Here is a 14,389-nt window from a genome sequence, read left to right as displayed (position 1 = left end):
TTACAAACAGTGCTGCGATGAACATTGAGGTACATGTGTCTCTTTCCCTTCTGGTTTCCTCAGTGTGTATGCCCAGTGGTGGGATTGCTGGATCGTAAGGCAGTTGTATTTATAGTTTGTTAAGGAATCTCCACACTGTTCTCCATAGTGGCTGTACTAGTTTGTATTCCCACCAACAGTGTAAGAGGGTTCCCTTTTCTCCACACCCTCTCCAGCATTTATTGCTTGTAGACTTTTGGATCACAGCCATTCTGACTGGCTTGAAATGGTACCTCATAGTGGTTTTGATTTGCATTTCTCTGATAATGAGTGATGTTGAGCATCTTTACATGTGTTTGTTAGCCATCTGCATGTCTTCTTTGGAGAAATGTCTGTTTAGTTCTTTGGCCCATTTTTTGATTGGGTCATTTATTTTTCTGGAATTGAGCTGTAGGAGTTGCTTGTATATTTTTGAGATTAGTTGTTTGTCAGTTGCTTCATTTGCTATTATTTTCTCCCATTCTGAAGGTTGTCTTTTCACCTTGCTAATAGTTTCCTTTGTTGTGCAGAAGCTTTTAAGTTTAATTAGGTCCCATTTGTTTATTTTTGCTTTTATTTCCAATATTGTGGGAGGTGGGTCATAGAGGATCCTGCTGTGATGTATGTCGGAGAGTGTTTTGCCTATGTTCTCCTCTAGGACTTTTATAGTTTCTGGTCTTACGTTTACATCTTTAATCCATTTTGAGTTTATTTTTGTGTATGGTGTTAGAAAGTGGTCTAGTTTCATTCCTTTACAAGTGGTTGACCAGTTTTCCCAGCACCACTTGTTAAAGAGATTGTCTTTTCTCCATTGTATATTCTTGCCTCCTTTGTCAATGATAACGTGTCCATATGTGTGTGAATTTATCTCTGGGCTTTCTATTTTGTTCCATTGATCTATATTTCTGTCTTTGTGCCAGTACCATACTGTCTTGATAACTGTGGCTTTGTAATAGAGCCTGAAGTCAGGTAGGTTGATTCTTCCAGTTCCATTCTTCTTTCTCAAGATAGCTTTGGCTATTCAAGGTTTTTTGTACTTCCATACAAATTGTGAAATTATTTGTTCTAGCTCTCTGAAGAATACCATTGGTAGCTTGATAGGGATGCATTAAATCTATAAATTGCTTTGGGTACTATACTCATTTTCACTATATTGATTCTTCCAATCCATGAACATGGTATATTTCTCCGTCTATTAGTGTCCTCTTTGATTTCTTTCACCAGTGTTTTATAGTTTTCTATATATAGGTCTTTAGTTTCTTTAGGTAGATATATTCCTAAGTATTTTATTCTTTCCTTTGCAATGGTGAATGGAATTGTTTCCTTAATTTCTCTTTCTGTTTTCTCATTATTAGTGTATAAAAATGCAAGGGATTTCTGTGTGTTGATTTTATATTCTTCAACTTTACTACATTCATTGATTAGCTCTAGTAATTTTCTGGTGGAGTCTTTAGGGTTTTCTATGTAGAGGATCATGTCATCTGCAAATAGTGAGAGTTTTACTTTTTCTTTTCCAATTTGGATTCCTTTTATTTCTTATTCTGCTCTGATTTCTGTGGCCAAAACTTCCAAAACTATGTTGAATAGTAATGGTGAAAGTGGGCACCCTTGTCTTGTTCCTGACTTTAGAGGAAATGCTTTCAATTTTTCACCATTGAGGATAATGTTTGCTGTGGGTTTGATATATATAGCTTTTATTATGTTGAGGTATGTTCGTTCTATTCCTGCTTTCTGGAGAGTTTTTATCATAAATGGATGTTGAATTTTGTCAAAGGCTTTCTCTGCATCTATTGAGATAATCATATGGTTTTTATTTTTCAATTTTTTAATGTGATGTATTACACTGATTGATTTGTGGATATTGAAGAATCCTTGCATCCATGGGATAAAGCCCACTTGGTCATGGTGTATGATCTTTTTAATGTGTTGTTGGATTCTGATTGCTAGAATTTTGTTAAGGATTTTTGCATCTATGTTCATCAGTGATACTGGCCTGTAGTTTTCTTTTTTTTGTGGGATCTTTTTCAGGTTTTGGTATTAGTGTGATGGTGGCCTCATAGAATTTGTTTGGAATTTTACCTTCCTCAGCAATTATCTGGAAGATTTTGAGTAGGATAGGTGTTAGCTCTTCTCTAAATTTTTGGTAGAATTCAGCTGTGAAGCCCTCTGGACCTGGGCTTTTGTTTGCTGAAGATTTCTGAATACAGTTTCAATTTCCGTGCTTGTGATGGGTATGTTAAAATTTTCTATTTCTTCCTGGTCCAGTTTTGGAAAGTTGTACTTTTCTAAGAATTTGTCCATTTCTTTCAAGTTGTCCATTTTATTGGCATATAATTGCTGATAGTAGTCTCTTATGATCCTTTGCATTTCTGTGTTGTCTGTTGTGATCTCTTCATTTTCATTCCTAATATTATTGATTTGATTTTTCTCCCTTTGTTTCTTGATGAGTCTGGCTAATAGTTTGTCAATCTTATTTATCCTTTCAAAGAACCAGCTTTTGGCTTTGTTGATTTTTGCTATGGTCTCTTTTGTTTCTTTTGCATTTATTTCTGCCCTAATTTTTAAGATTTCTTTCCTTGTACTAACTCTGGGTTTTTTCATTTCTTCCTTTTCTAGTTGCTTTAGGTGTAGAGTTAGGTTATTTATTTGACTTTTTTCTTGCTTCTTGAGGTATACCTGTATTGCTATGAACTTTCCCCTTAAGACTGCTTTTATGGTGTCCCACTGGTTTTGGATTGTTGTGTTTTTATTTTCATTCTTTTCTATGCATATTTTGATTTCCTTTTTGATTTCTTCTGTGATTTGTTGGTTATTCAGCAGCATGTTGTTCAGCCTCCATATGTGGGAATTTTTAATAGTTTTTCTTCTGTAATTGAGATCTAATCTTACTGCATTGTGGTCAGAAAAGATGCTTGGAATGATTTCTATTTTTTTGTATTTACCAAGGCTAGATTTATAGCCCAGGATGTGATCTATCCTGGAGAAGGTTCCATGTGCACTTGAGAAAAAGTGAAATTCATTGTTTTGGGATGAAATGTCCTATAGATATCAATTAGGTCTAACTGGTCTATTGTATCATTTAAAGTTTGTGTTTCCTTGTTAATTTTCTGTTTAGTTGATCTATCCATAGGTGTGAGTGGGGTATTAAAGTCTCCCACTATTATTGTGTTATTGTTAATGTCTCCTTTCATACTTGTTAGCATTTGTCTTACATATTGTGGTGCTCCCGTGTTGGGTGCAATTATATTTATAAATGTTATATCTTCTTCTTGGACTGATCCTTTGATCATTATGTAGTGACCGTCTTTGTCTCTTTTCACAGCCTTTGTTTTAAAGTCTATTTTATCTGATATGAGTATTGCTACTCCTGCTTTCTTTTGGTCCCTATTTGTATGGAAAATCTTTTTCCAGCCCTTCACTTTCAGCCTGTATGTGTCCCCTGTTTTGAGGTGGGTCTCTTGTAGACAGCATATGTAGGGGTCTTGTTTTTGTATCCATTCAGCCAGTTTTTGTCTTTTGGTTGGGGCATGCAACCCATTTATGTTTAAGGTAATTACTGATAAGTATGATCCTGTTGCCATTTGCTTTACTGTTTTGGGTTTGAATTTATACACTGTTTTTGTGTTTCCTGTCTAGAGAATATCCTTTAGTATTTGTTGGAGAGCTGGTTTGGTGGTGCTGAATTCTCTCAGCTTTTGCCTGTCTTTAAAGGTCAAAAATACATTTGATGATTGTAAGTTTTATATCTTCTATTGGGCTCAAAAGCTAGGAGAACTGTAAAATGTGAATAATTAAATTTAATATGTTTCCTTGAATGCCTAAGTTAACTCAAAATGTTTCCCCTGAATATGGACTGATGTTCTGTAACTTCGTGAAGGTCATTAAACATATTCTGGTTGACTCACCAGGATTTGAGTTTACAAAAAAAAAAAAAAAGCTTTTGATTTTTCCTTCATATTTGAATGAGATCCTTGCTGGGTACAATAATCTGGGCTGTAGGTTATTTTCTTTCATCACTTTAAATATGTCTTGCCATTCCCTCCTGGCTTGAAGAGTTTCTATTGAAACATCAGCTGCTATCCTTATGGGAATTCCCTTGTGTGTTATTTTTTGTTTTTCCCTTGCTGCTTTTAATATTTGTTCTTTGTGTTTGATCTTTGTTAATTTGATTAATATGTGTCTTGGGGTGTTTCACCTTGGGTTTATCCTGTTTGGGACTCTCTGGGTTTCCTGAACTTGAGTGATTATTTCCTTCCCCATTTTAGGGAAGTTTTCAACTATTATCTCCTTGAGTATTTTCTCATGGTCTTTCTTTTTGTCTTCTTCTTCTGGGACCCCTATGATTCGAATGTTGTAGTGTTTAATATTGTCCTGGATGTCTCTGAGATTGTCCTCATTTCTTTTAATTCGTTTATCTTTTTTCCTCTCTGATTCATTTATTTCTACCATTCTATCTTCTAATTCACTAATCCTATCTTCTGCCTCTGTTATTCTACTATTTGTTGCCTCCAGAGTGTTTTTCATTTCATTTATTGCATTATTCATTTTATATTGACTCCTTTTTATTTCTTCTAGGTCCTTCTTAAACCTTTCTTGTGTCTTCTCAATCCTTGTCTCCAGGCTATTAATCTGTGATTCCATTTTGATTTCAAGATTTTGGATCAATTTCACTATCATTATTCGGAATTCTATATCAGGTAGATTCCCTATCTCTTCCTCTTTTGTTTGGTTTGGTGGGCATTTATCCTGTTCCTTTAGCTGTTGGGTGTTCCTTTGTCTCTTCATCTTGTTTAAATTGCTGAGTTTGGGGTGTCCTTTCTGTATTCTGGCAGTTGATGGGGTTCTCTTTATTGTGGCATTTCCTTATGTATGTGGGTTTGTATAGGTGGCTTGTCAAGGTTTCTTGGTTAGGGAAGCTTGTGTCAGTGTTCTGGTGGGTGGAGCTGTATTTCTTCTCTCTGGAGTGCAATGAAGTGTCCAGTAATGAGTTATGAGATATCTATGGTTTTGGGGTGACTTTGGGCAGCCTGTATCTTGGAGCTCAGGGCTGCGTTCCTGTGTTGCTGGAGAATTTGCTTAGTATGTTTTACCCTGGAACTTGTTGGCCCTTGTGTGGTGCTTGGTTTCAGTGTAGGTATGGAGGCGTCTGATGAGCTCCTGTCAATTAATATTCCCTGGAGTCAGGAGTTCCCTGGAGTCAGGGTTTGGACTTAAGCCTCCTGCTTCCAGTTATCAGTCTTATTTTTGCAGTCATTTCAAAACTTCTCCTTCTATACAGCACCACTGATAAAACGTCTACGTTAAAGATGAAAAGTTTCTCCACCATGAGGGTCACCCAGAGAGGTTCACAGCGTTACACGGAGAAGAGAAGAGGGAGGCGGGAGTTAAAGGTGACCCAAATGAGATGAGGTGGAATCAATACAGGAGGGAGTGGGCTAGCCAGTAATCACTTCCTTATGTGCACTCCACAACTGGACAGCTCAGAGATGTTCACGGAGTTATACAGAGAAGAGAAGAAGGAGGAAGGAGACAGAGGTGGCTAGGAGGATAAAAGGGGGGAATGAAAAGGAGGGAGACAGATCCAGCCAGTAATCAGTTCCCTAAGTGTTCGCCACCATCTGGAACACACAGAAATTCACAGAGTTGGGTAGGGTAGAGAAGGGTTAGGGAGGAGACACAGGCGACCTGGTGGAGAAAAAGGAGAGTCTAAAGGGAGAGAGCAGTCAAGCCAGTAATCTCGCTCCCTCGTGAAAAATGGGTACTGAAAATTGAGTTCTTAAAGGTACAAAATTTGTAACAAATACATAAAAGCAAAAATTGAAAATCTAGAGTAGAGTTTGGAATTTCAAAAATAAAATGTTAAAGAAAAGAAGAAAAAAAAGTCAAAAAATTATAATATATATATATATATATGAAGTTTGCTTTAAAAAAAGGGTCTTTTTTTTTTTTTTTGCTAAGTAATAGTAGGTTATAAAAGTGAAAATTAAAGGAATAATAGAGGACTTAAAATTCTTTAAGAAATTTAAAAAGAAAGAATGATCGTAAAAATAGTAAAAATATATCTAGGACTTTCTCTAGTTTTGTTGTGGGTATTGTGGGTTCAGTTCATTTTCAGCTAGTTCCTTGGTCCGACTTATATTTCTCAAGATCTATAGGCCCCTTCCTATGTAGTTGGTACTAACCACAGGGTTTTAATCTATTGCCTGTAGCTTCCAAGGTGGTTCCCTCTGTTATAGCTTCTTCTGTTTGCTGGTCTCTTCAGTGTCTGATTTCCACCCTGACACAAAGGGGACGGTGGAGGACACTTTTTTTTTTTTTTTTTAGGCTCACTTGTTTAGTCATGCTGTGGGGAGGGAGGGACCCTTCAAACAAATAACACTGGCATGTGCTCACAGTGCGTCAGCCACACTGGGTCTGCCCCCGCTCACGGCGCGTGTAGCCTCCCTGCCCACACTGTTCAGGCTCTAGGTTGCTCCACCGGGAACCATCCGTGGCTGGCCCTGGGCTGCTTGCACCTCCCAGGTCCACACCGCTCAGGTTCAGGCACTCAGGTAGTCCTCAGAGGCGCAGAATTGATTGGGCCTGCATTTTGTGGCCTTCCCAGGTCCAAGCAGCTCAGGTGATGAGGTGTTTGGTGAGCGCGGTTGCTGTGACTTATCACCTCCCCACAGCTCGGTTTTCTGGGTGTACAACAGGCGCACCTTTTCAGGTGGATGTTGACCGTCCAGACCCCCAAGAAGTTTTAGTTAGCAAAGAAGCCTGCTTACAGTTTTATAGATAATGTCTCTCTGGGGCTGCGAATGCCCCTTTCCGGCTCTGGCTGCCTGTCACCAGAGGGGAATGGTCTGCAGCTGGCTCTCTCTGTTCAGTCCTTTGTTCTGTGTGTGGACCTAGCGGTGTCTTAGGTTAGGGCTGGCTTTTTGTGTGGTAGATATCCCACAGTCTGGTTTGCTAGACCAAATTATTTCACTCAGATAGCTCTCAGGGTATTCAGGCCAGATCCTTACTCTAAGCGATGCAGCCCGCAGTGTGCCTCCCTGCCCAGCCCCCGCTTGCTAGTGGCATGTGCAGGCGTTTGCGCTGCTTCTCCACTGGGGGAGTTACCCTAGGGCTTGTAATCTGCGGGTTTTAATTGTTTATTTTTTTTTCCTCCCTGTTATGTTGCCCTCTGTGCTTCCAAGGCTCAGCACAGATTCAGCAGTGAGAAGGTTTCCTGGTGTTTGGAAACTTCTCTCTTTTTAAGACTCCCTTCCTGGGACGGAACTCCATCCCTCCCTCTTTTCTCTCTTTTTTTTTGTCTTTTATATTTTTTAAAAATATGGAACGCTTCACGAATTTGCGTGTCATCCTTGCGCAGGGGCCATGCTAATCTTCTCTGTATCGTTCCAATTTTAGTATATGTGCTGCCAAAGCGAGCACTATAGAATGTTTTGTCAAGTAGTACATGCTTGTTTATTGTTGTTGAATGGATCAGGACTTATTTCTCATTTTATATCAACTTTTAATATACCTGAACAACTCCTTAAATTTGTTTGGAAGGATAAAATTGTTGGTAATAGCTGGCATAACTATCTAGCAAAAAATGAAGTTTTGCCCCCCAACATCTAATATTAATAAAATATTAGTACAATTATAGCCCCAGTGCAAACGTAAACAAAACATTTTTGATTAATATCTCGAAATCTACATATAAAATCTATGGGTGTGTAAAATCATCATAAATAGGCAAGATGCTCAGAAGTGAGACTATAGAAATGTACAACTAAATAAAATTTTTAAAAAGTTATGGCCAAAAATATGCCTCAATAGTCACACACAAACACATAAAACTGGAGAAATTTTACTATCTGAAATATCTAAGATGTGAGAGCATCTGTGGATGGTGCCAGTGTCAATTCCTGGTTTTGATATTATGGTATTTAAGATAATGGAAGAAATTGGGCGAAGAGCTCATCGGACATTTCTGAATTTTTCTGTAATGTCCTGTATGTCCACTATTATTTAAAAATAAAAAAGCTAATTATAAAAAGTCATTTGAAAAAATAATTTGTAAAAATTACTTGAGTGTCTGTTTAGTGTAGGAAAATAGGCATATGAGTATATAACAGTAATAGGCAAATCAAATATATATATACTTGGTCACCATTTTGATTATATGTATTATATAATATTAAATATGTTATGTATAATATATTTATGTATATTAAATATATATTTGCTCTAACTCCATATATAGTTTAAGAAGACAACAAGGAAGCTCTTATATACCATCATCTTGGGAAAAACGTGGGCAAAGAACTTTGGAACTGGTAGCAAAGATGACAGTATTTTAGTGGAAAATCTGAAGACAACTCTAACTATTCAAAATACGGATACACTTTAACTCAGGATTCTCCAGCGCTGGCACAATTGACAATCTGATCCAGATCATTGTGGTGGGATCTGTCCTGTGCATTGTAGGGTACTTTGCAATATTTCTAACCACTTCTGAGCCCTCCATGTGTGACAACCACAGTTACAGTGAGAGTTTGACTTTCACTATCTTATATTTCTGTATCACTGATATTCTAGCAGTTTAATTTTAAAGGACATGAAGGACCATCAAAGGGAGAGTAGCACAGGCACACGATGACAGGTTATGCATGTGTGTATATACGCTCGTTGTGTCCGACTCTTTGCGATCCTGTGGACAATAACCCACCAGGCTCCTCCATCCATGGGATTCTCCAGGCAAGAATACTGGAGTTGATTCTATGCCCTCATCCAGGAGACCTGCCCAACCCAGGGACCAAATTCACATTTCCTGTGTCTCCTGTGGCTCATGCATTACAGGTAGATTCTTTACCCGCTGAACCACCTGGGAAGCCCATGATACAGTCATATAAATAATAAATCATTAGAGTCGTAATTGGAGGCAAGTCTATGAGAAATTATTAAGAAGGAAAAAAGATAGGGAAAATGATTGCACTAAGACATGAGGAGCAATTTTGATGTGCAAAGGGTCCTATTCATGCTTTGTATAAAAGTGTATTGGCATGTATATGTAGATAGTATACAAAGATAAGTTTTACAATAAGTTAAGAATTTATGGGACAAAATGTCAGTGGGAATGAAGTTAGTCTATGTCAAGTTGTTTCAAAACAACTGTATGTAACAAAATTGGGTTAAAATCTAAAGAAAATTATATAGAAATATGAAATAGTAATGATTTAACAACATCAACATGGGTCACCAATACAAAATTAAATTGCCAAGACTTGGGGATAGAAAAAAAGAATATAACAGAATGAATTTTTAAATGTAGTAGAATGCATTGCCTAAGTTATTTCCTCTTATATGAATATGTGTGGATTTTTATTTGTTTTAGGAAGACACAAGTGATCTTTAGTTAAATGGTAATGAAGCATGCCTTCCACATGAAGGCCAGGTTTGATGCAACTTTCAGAAACAGATCTAATCACACACACACACACACACACACACACACACACACAAATAATGGAAAGCAAAACAAAAGAAAGCAAAGGAAAACAGCAATATAAAGACTTGGAGAAATTAAATAGAGTGATTTATTAGCACTAAAGATGTAGTTACTTCACTGCCATTTTATTTAGAATAAATTCATTTAGAATGAAGAATTCTAACCTGAGAACTCATTTCTTTCAGAAAAATTAAAAAAATGAAAAAGCAATGGAGGGAGCGCATGAGCTTGATTGACATATTGGTCACATGAAAACTATATACACTCACAATTTCTCTCAAATACATCTCTACATACACATACAGGCATGCATGTGTGCTAAGTTGCTTGAGTTGTGCTCGACTCTTTGTGACCCTATGGGACAGTAGCCCACCAGGCTCCTCTGTTCAAGGAATTCCCCAGGCAAGAATACTGGAGTGGGTTGCCATGCCCTCCTTCAGGGGATCTTCCCAACCCAGGGATCAAACCAGCATCTCTTATGTCTCCTCCAATGGCAGGTGTGTTCTTTACCATTAGCACCACCTGGGAAGCCCCCTTCAGTTCAGTTCAGTTCAGTTCAGTTCATTTGCTCAGTCGTGTCCAACTCATTGTGACCCCATGGACTGCAGGACGCCAGACTTCCTTGTCCAGCCCTTATACATACATAAATCAGCTAAATAGCAAATAGCCAGTCTACGGGGGTAAAAAAAAAAAAAAAACAAAAAAAACAAAAACATAACAATTCGTTGTTTGAAAGATTGAAAGTAACAACAGAAAAATTCTCCTATCTGCCTATACTAAAGCAAAAAATTCACACAGATAATTTGAAATAAAGTAAATGACTAATCAATCCACATACATATTCATCCTCTCAGATAATGAGATAGTTTCAAGGTAAGCACATCTGTATCCCCCCTTTACACTTCTTAATTTTTTCTTTTCTTTTTTTTTTTTCACAGAAAATAATGTGAAAAATATCTCTCACGCCTGCTGTTGCAAAGATATATTTGCAAGCACTTCTTGGCGTGAAATGTTCTCACCATTACAGAAACATTATGGGAATATGCTCCATTTTAAAAGTTAAAAAGAAATGCTTTCACTTTATTTTATAGCCCTCCAACTAATACCCTATCTCTCTATTCCAGGTAATTAAGATATTTGGGCAAACGTTCTACTCTTACTGGAAGGAATTTATGTGTCTCCCCCATTTTCTAATGGGGCTTCCATTCTTAATACTTAATGGACATCACATAGCATCGTCTTCCTGAATTCTATGTTCACTACTCTTTTTAGCATCATTAAAATACATTGATATTTTAATCAAGCAAGAAAACAACCACATTTCCAGTTTTTTAAGGAAACTCCACACTGTTCTCCATAGCAGCTGTACTAGTTTGCATTCCCACCAACAGTGTAAGAGGGTTCCCTTTTCTCCACACCCTCTCCAGCATCTATTGCTTGTAGACTTTTGGATCGCAGCCATTCTGACTGGTGTGTAATGGTACCTCATAGTGGTCTTGATTTGCATTTCTCTGATAATGAGTGATGTTGAGCATCTTTTCATGTGTTTGTTAGTCATCTGTATGTCTTCTTTGGAGAAATGTCTATTTAGTTCTTTGGCCCATTTTTTGATTGGGTCATTTATTTTTCTGTAATTGAGCTGCAGGAGTTGCTTGTATATTTTTGAGATTAGTTGTTTGTCAGTTGCTTCATTTGCTATTATTTTCTCCCATTCTGAAGGCTGTCTTTTCGCTTTGCTTATAGTTTCTTTTGTTGTGCAGAAGCTTTTAAGTTTAATTAGGTCCCATTTGTTTATTTTTGCTTTTATTTCCAATATTGTGGGAGGTGGGTCATAGAGGATCCTGCTGTGATGTATGTCAGAGAGTGTTTTGCCTATGTTCTCCTCTAGGAGTTTTATAGTTTCTGGTCTTATGTTTAGATCTTTAATCCATTTTGAGTTTATTTTTGTGTATGGTGTTAGTGTTTTGGTTTCATTCTTTTACAAGTGGTTGACCAGTTTTCCTAGTACCAATCCCACTGCTGGGCATACACACTGAGGAAACCAGAAGGGAAAGAGACACGTGGTCCCCAATGTTCATTGCAGCACTGTTTATAATAGCCAGGACATGGAAGCAACCTAGATGTCCATCAGCAGATGAATGGATAAGAAAGCTACGATACATATACACAATGGAATATTACTCAGCCATTAAAAAAAATACATTTGAATCAGTTCTGATGAGGTGGATGAAACTGGAGCCTATTATACAGAGTGAAGTAAGCCAGAAAGAAAAACACCAATACAGTGTACTAACACATATATATGGAATTTAGAAAGATGGTAACAATAACCCTGTATACGAGACAGCAAAAGAGACACTGATGTATAGAACAGTCTTTTGGACTCTGTGGGAGAGGGAGAGGGTGGGATGATTTTGGGAGAATGGCACTGAAACATGTATAATATCATATATGAAATGAGTCACCAGTCCAGGTTCAATGCACGATACTGGATGCTTGGGGCTGGTGCACTGGGACGACCCAGAGGGATGGTATGGGGAGGGAGGAGGGAGGAGGGTTCAGGATGGGAAACACATGTATACAATGTGATATATTACAAAACCAATACAATATTGTAAAGTTAAAAAATAAAATTAATTAAAAAAAAAAAAAAGAAAACAACCACAATGGTCTCTGGGATACACTGAGATAAATATTTTCTCAGGTAAATGTTCTTGGGTTTCATTGTATTTGTCATTCTTCTGCAGTGTGTTTTGGGCTTTTGAACTCACCTGCATGGGAACGTTGAGAGGAAAGACCTCGTGTGGAAGTCTGAAACCCTTCCTGGATGGTTGGTGATGGAGACTGAAGCTCTGTCCCCAGACAAGTCAGCGGGAAAGGGCCAAGCATTAGTCCTTCACCAGACTTTGGACTCTAAAAGCAACAACTTGTCTCGTCCATGCCCAGGTTGTACAAGTTCAGGGATACAGCAGAGGAGATATTCACAGTTCTCATTATGTATATTCCCCTCTAGTTATTAATACAATGACCTGTAAGCACATGAAATTCCTGAGGGAGTTGGTCTGGACAGAAAGGATGTTTTTCCCTATTGATAGTCTGTTCTCAGGACACCAGGTAATAAAGCCAGTAAAACTAAATTTGTATTAATATTTCTCTATTAACTCTCTTGCCCTCCAGCTATCTAAATCTCCCAGCACTTTATCCCAATCCCGAGCTTAAGTTTTCTCTAGCCTGTGAGACTCAGGTAACTTGACTAGGTCCCTTGGTTCAATAAAGCATTGACCTATGGTGGGGACTTAGCTCATGAAATCCTTAGAAAAGCTTTTTTACCCTTTCTGAGAGGGACAAGTGTGTTCCTTTAATGTTAAACATTGGGCAGTTCACTCCATGGCTTCCTGAAACTTTTGCTAAAACCTTTAGGAATTCCATATTACACCTGAAGTTAAGAGCTAACAATTAGCCCTTGATTTAAAAAGGTTTGTAAGTTGTGAGATATATTTAGATACTGCCAAACACCATAACCTACCTCAACAGGTTACAGAGATTATCAGATTTAATTTTTAGAGAAGCTTCTTCTGTGAGGTAGTATTACTATAACTCCATCCTCCATTTCAGGAATGAGGTTCAGAGGAATTTCACATTCTGCTAAAAATTACAAACCTGTTTTGGGATGGAGTCTTGACTGGAATTTTATCAGGATGTTTCCAGTTCTCTAACTCTGGTTTACAGTTCCCAGTCAGAGAACTGGGTTTTGATCCTGGAGATATGTGGCAATGTCAAAGAAGATGCTGCTAAACACCCACAATACCCAGGACTCAACACAGATAATTGTCCTGCAAAACTGTTAACAGCTAGAATGTTATAAACACACTTTAAACCAGCACTGCTTCAAGTTTCTAGCTTCCCAGGTGGCTCAGTGGTTAAGAACCTGTCTATCAATGCAGGGTATGTGGATTCGATCCCTGAGTCAGGAGATCCCCTGGAGAAGGAAATGGTAACCCACTCTAGAATTCTTGCCTGGGAAATCTGGACAGAGGAGTCTGGAGGGCTACAGTCCATGAAGTCTCAAAGAGTTGAACACAACTGAGTGACTAGCACACATACACAGCTCCAAGTGTACTGTGCATACACGTCACTGAGGATTCTAATTCAACTATAAATTCCAGCTAAGTAGGTGTTCAGTGAGCCCAAGGGCCTGGCATTTTTAACAGCTACCAGGAGGTGTGATGCTGCAGGTCCTGGTCTGTGGGTCACACTTTGAGTAACAAGGCTATAACTGTGAGTAAGTCATAGGTAAGTTTAGGTGTTCTGTACCAAAAGAAAATCCACTTTTGTATGTAATTTTGAAAGCAAAAGGTTTTACTCACTGCAGAGGTTGTAATGAAATCTGTTTTTGATTCTTCATATAAGGATTCTTGTTGTTTATTCAGTCCCTAAGTCATGTCCAACTCTTTGCCACCCCATGAGCTGCAGCATGCCAGGATTCCCTGTCCTTCACTATCTCCCAGAGTTTGCTCTTGAATTGTATCAAATCACATACATCAAGAAAATACTTTGTAATAACAGGCAAAATATATGTCTCAAAAATATGTCCACATCCTAATCCTAATAACTTTTAATATACATACATAAAGGCAAATTGTTGCAGAAGCTAATAGAAGTATTCTTGTTCAGGTTTCAGAGACTGTAATAGGCCTTTGACTGAACAGAGACCCTGAAGGGAGTTACATGCCAAACTGCTGACCAACATAAAGGTGTGTGTGCTCCATCATGTCCAACTCTGCCACCCAATGGATGGTAGCCCACTGGGCTCCTCTGTCCATGGGATTTTCCAGGCAAGAATACTGGAGTGGATTGCCATTTCCTCCAGCAAGGGATCTTCCCAACATG

At 38.1% G+C, this 14,389-nt stretch overlaps 1 non-coding gene across 1 annotated transcript; it reads right to left on the bottom strand.

Moving 5' to 3' along the window:
• Positions 1 to 7,330: 7,330 nt before the first annotated feature.
• On the bottom strand, positions 7,331 to 7,437 carry LOC147368321 (U6 spliceosomal RNA). Its single transcript, XR_015168740.1, has one exon. It is a non-coding gene; the product is annotated as a U6 spliceosomal RNA (small nuclear RNA).
• Between the last annotated feature and the right edge of the window lie 6,952 nt (positions 7,438 to 14,389).

This window comes from Bos grunniens, chromosome 7 (genome assembly GCF_055505025.1).
Source record: "Bos grunniens cultivar Pamir isolate PY7600 chromosome 7, Bosgru_T2T1.0, whole genome shotgun sequence".
NCBI lineage: Eukaryota > Metazoa > Chordata > Mammalia > Artiodactyla > Bovidae > Bos > Bos grunniens.
The sequence above is the reverse complement of the archived record's forward strand: the minus strand, read 5'-3'. Positions and strand labels throughout refer to the sequence as shown.